Consider the following 5,052-nt stretch of genomic DNA (forward strand, 5'->3'; position numbering starts at 1 on the left):
GGATTATTCGAGTTTGGACAATTGACAGTTCATCTTGTTGCTTAGATGAGGTATTTTTCTTTTTATTTTCTTCTTCAGAATTTTTAAGAATGAATTCTAGAGTTTCAGATGATGCTTTTATCATCACAGGAGCTAGTTTGGTCAGCCAAGTCTAGACTGAAACTTTAGACTAACATTGCATGATTCTTGGAATTCGTATTAAAAATTTTGAGTTTCTTATTTTCTTTTACAAAATAATTTTCGAAAAAAATACAAAAAGATCATAAAATAATAAAAGAAAAAATATTTTGTGCTTCTTGATTGAGTCTAGTGTCAATTTTTAAGTTTGGCGTCTATTGCATGTTTTCATTTTTCTTGCAAATTTTCGAAAACTCATGCATGGTGTTCTTCATGATCTTCAAGTTGTTCTTGATGATTTTCTTTGTCTGATCTTTAAATTCTCTTGTTTTGTGTCTTTTGTTGTTTCTCATATGCATTCTCAATTTGTTAGTGTATCTAGTATGAAAATTTCTAAGTTTGGTGTTTTGCATATCTTTCTTTTCTTAAAAATTTTCAAAAAAATATGTTCTTGATGTTCATCTTGACATTCAAAGTATTCTTACATGCATTGTTTATTTGATCTTAGTTTTTCATGATTAGTTTCATTTTGTTGTTTTTCCCTCTCATCATTAAAAATTCAAAAAAAATTTTAGTCAATAATACAGAGAACTGAAGATTCAGAATGTACAGCAGAGAAATCACAGGGAAAAAGCAAGGCGTTCAAAACGCCCAGTGAAGAAGGAATTTTGGCGTTTAAAAGCCAGCCAGGGTACCTGGCTGGGCATTTAACGCCCAAAGAGTTAGCCAAGTGGGCATTAAACGCCAGAATGGATACCATTCTGGGCGTTTAACGCCAGGATAACACCAAGGAGGTAGTTTTGTTTTCAATTAAAATCTTTTTCAATTTTTCATGTTTTAAAACTAATTTTTCAAAATCTTATCTTTTTCATATCCTCTTTTATCAATCATATCTTTTTCAAAATCAAATCTTTTTCATTTTTTTTAATATTTACGAAAATCCTTGCTAACAATTAATGTTGTGATTCAAAAATTTCAAGTTTGTTACTTTCTTGTTAAGAAAGGTTCAATATTTGAATTTTAGAATCATATCTTTTAATTTCTTGTTAGTCAAGTCATCAATTTTAAAAATCAAATATTTTTCAACCATATCTTTTCAATCATATCTTTTTAAAAATCAAATTTTCTTCAATCATATCTTTTCAATCATATCTTTTTAAAATCAGATTTTTTTTTCAATCATAACTCTTTTAATTTGATTTCAAACTCTCTTTTTTTCTAGCCCCTTATCTTTTCAAAATTATTTTCAAATCTTTTTCAACTAATCACTATTTCTTATCTTTTTCAAAACCACCTAACTACTTCTATCTCTCTAATTTTCAAAAACCATTAGCAAATTTTTCAAAAATATTTTTAATTAACTAATTGTTTTAAACTCTAATTTTATTTTATTTAAAAATTTTCGAAAATTCCCTCTCTCATTTCTTTCTATTTAATCACTAATACTCCTCCTCTCTTAATAATTCGGACCCCCTCCCTCTCTATATATTCGAATTCTTCTTTATCTACCTCATCCTTCTATTCTTCTTTTCCTCTGACACATCAAGGAATCTCTATACTGTGACATAGAGGATTTCATACTTTCTTTATTTACTTCTCTTTCATATGAGTAGAAATAAAGATAAAGGCATTCTTGTTGAAGCTGATCATGAACCTGAAAGGATTCTGAAAAGGAAGCTAAGAGAAGCTAAAGCACAACTCTTTGGAGAGGACCTGACAGAAATCTTCGAAAAAGAAGAAGACATGGCAGTCGAAAATAACAACAATGCCAACAATGCAAGGAAGGTGCTTGGTGACTTTACTGCACCTACTCCTAACTTCCATGGGAGAAGCATCTCTATTCCTGCCATTGGAGCAAAAAACTTTGAGCTTAAGCCTAAATTAGTTTCTCTGAAGCAACAGAATTGCAAATTTCATGGACTTTCATTGGAAGATCCTCATCAGTTCTTGGCTGAATTTTTGCAAATCTGTGACACTGTTAAGACCAATGGAGTTGATCCTGAGGTCTACAGACTTATGCTTTTCCCTTTTACTGTAAGAGACAGAGCTAGTATATGATTGAACTCACAACCTAGAGACAGCCTGAACTCTTGGGAAAAGCTGGTCAATGCCTTCTTAGCTAAATTCTTTTTACCTCAAAAGTTGAGTAAGCTTAGAGTGGAAGTTCAAACCTTCAAACAGAAGGAAGGTGAATCCCTCTATGAAGCTTGGGAAAGATACAAGCAATTGATCAAAAGGTGTCTTTCTGACATGTTTTCAGAATACAGCATGGTCTGTCTGAGTTATCCAAGATGTCGTTAGACCATTTTGCAGGTGGATTTATTCATCTAAAGAAAACGCCTACAAAAGCCCAGGAACTCATTGAAATGGTTGCAAATAACCAGTTCATGTACACTTCTGAAAGAAATCCTATGAACAATGGGACAACTCAGAAGAAAGGAGTTCTTGAGATTGATACTCTGAATGCCATATTGGCTCAGAACAAAATATTGACTCAGCAAGTCAATATAATTTCTCAGAATCTGACTGGATTGCAAGCTCCATCTGGCAGTGCTAAAGAAGCCTCCTTTGAAGGAGAAGCTTATGACCCTAAGAATCCTACAGTGGAGGAGGTGAATTACATGGGGAACCCTATGGAAACACCTACAATTCTTCATGGAGGAATCACCCAAATTTCTCATGGAAGGATCAACAGAAGCCTCAACAAGGCTTCAATAACAATAATGGTGGGAGAAACATGTTTGGCAATAGAAAACCTTTCCCATCATCTTCTCAGCAACAAACAGAGAATTCTGAGCAGAGTCTCTCTAGCTTAGCAAACATAGTCTCTGATCTATCTAAGACCACTCTCAGTTTCATAAATTATGCACGGTCCTCCATCAGAAATCTGGGGGCACAAGTGTGTCAGCTGAGCAAAATAGTTATTGAAACTCCTCCTAGTACTCTCCCAAGCAATACAGAAGAGAATTCAAAAAGAGAGTGCAAAGCCATCAACATAACCAAGGGAATCTGAGGCTCATACAGAGACCCTATGGGACGTCCTTATGGACAAAAAGGAGTTCCCTATTGAGGAACCAAGGGAATCTGAGGCTCATACAGAGACCCTAGAGATTCCATTGAAGCTATTTCTGCCATTCATGAGCTTGGATAAATATTCTTCTTCTGAAGAAGATGAAGTTACTACTGAAGAGCAAATTGCTCAGTATCTAGGAGAAATCATGAAGCTGAATGCCAAATTATTTGGTAATGAGACTTGGGAAGATGAACCTCCATTGCTCATTAATGAACTAAACGCCTTGGATAAGCTGAAGATACTTCAAAAGAAATCGGATCCTGGAAGGTTCTTAATACGTTGCACCATTGGCACCATGACCTTTGAGAAGGCCATGTGTGACCTGGGGTCAGGCATAAACCTCATGCCACTCTCTATAATGGAGAAACTGGAAATCTTTGAGGTACAAGCTGCAAGAATCTTTCTAGAGATGGCAGATAAATCAAAGAAACAGGCTTATGGACTTGTAGAGGATGTCTTGGTAAAGGTTGAAGGCCTTTACATCCCTGCTGACTTCATAATCCTAAACACTAGAAAGGATGAGGATGAATCCATCATTCTTGGCAGACCCTTCCTAGCCACAGCAAAAGCTGTGATTGATGTTAACAGAGGAGAGTTGGTCCTTCAAGTGAATGAGGACTACCTTGTGTTTAAGGCTCACGGATCTCCTTCTGTACACATGGAGAAGAAGCATGAAAGGCTTCTCTCAATACAAAGTCAACCAAAGCCCCCACATTCAAACTCTAAGTTTGGTGTTGGGAGGCCCCAACCATGCTTTGAATATCTGTGAAGCTCCATAAGAGCTCACTGTCAAGCTATTGACATTAAAGAAGTGCTTATTGGGAGGCAACCCAATTTTTATTTATCTATGTTAAAGTTCCATTTTCCATTGTTATTTTCTGTTTTCTTTAGGTTGATGATCATGTGGAGTCACAAAAACAACTGCAAAAATCAAAGTAAACTCAAAAATAGCATTAAAAATAGCACACCCTGGGGGAGGAGCTTACTGGCGTTTAAACACCAGTAAGGGTAGTAGAATAGGCGTTAAACACCTAGTCTGGCACCATTTTGGGTGTTTAACACCAGAAAAGGACACCAGACTGGTGTTCAACGCCAGAAAAGGGCACTAAGTTGGCGTTCAACGCCAGAAAGGGAAGAAAAGCTGGCATTAAATCTAGAAATGGGCAGCAATCTGGCGTTTAACGCCAGGATTAGCACTCAGAGGGCATTTACATGCCAGAATTGTATAGGGATGAGAAATCCTTGACACCTCAGGATCTGTGGACCCCACAGGATCCCCACCTACCTCAACTCACTCTCTCTCTCCTTCACACATTCCAATAACATCCTTCCCCAGATACCCTTCACCAATCACCTCCATCTCTCTTCCCCATCACCTCTTCACCACTCACATCCACCCACTCTTCCCCAAAAACCCCACCTACCCCACTATTCACAATTCAAAAACTTTTCCTCCAAAACCCACCCCTAATACACAAAAACTACCCCTCTCTCCACTTCTATATAAACCCATCACCCCTCCTTCATTTTCACACATCATAAACACTTCTTTCCCTCCTTGGCTGAACCACTCACCACTCTCTATCTCCTCCATTTCTTATTCTTCTCCGTCCTTCTTTTTTCTTTTGCTCGAGGACGAGCAAACCTTTTAAGTTTGGTATGGAAAAAGCATTGCTTTTTGTGTTTCCATAACCATTTATGGTACCTAAGGCCGGAGAAACCTCTAGAAAGAGGAAAGGAAAGGCAAAAGCTTCTACCTCTGAGTCATGAGAGATGGAGAGATTCATGTCAAAGGTCCATCAAGACCACTTCTATGAAGTTGTGGCCAAGAAGAAGGTGATCCTTGAGGTCCTTTTCATGCT

The 5,052-nt window shown here is 37.0% G+C and overlaps 1 non-coding gene across 1 annotated transcript; it reads right to left on the reverse strand.

Moving 5' to 3' along the window:
• Positions 1-2,265: 2,265 nt before the first annotated feature.
• On the reverse strand, positions 2,266-2,369 carry LOC127747292 (small nucleolar RNA R71). The gene has a single exon (XR_008009092.1). It is a non-coding gene; the product is annotated as a small nucleolar RNA R71 (small nucleolar RNA).
• Between the last annotated feature and the right edge of the window lie 2,683 nt (positions 2,370-5,052).

Source organism: Arachis duranensis, chromosome 4 (assembly GCF_000817695.3).
Source record: "Arachis duranensis cultivar V14167 chromosome 4, aradu.V14167.gnm2.J7QH, whole genome shotgun sequence".
In the NCBI taxonomy this organism is placed as follows: domain Eukaryota; kingdom Viridiplantae; phylum Streptophyta; class Magnoliopsida; order Fabales; family Fabaceae; genus Arachis; species Arachis duranensis.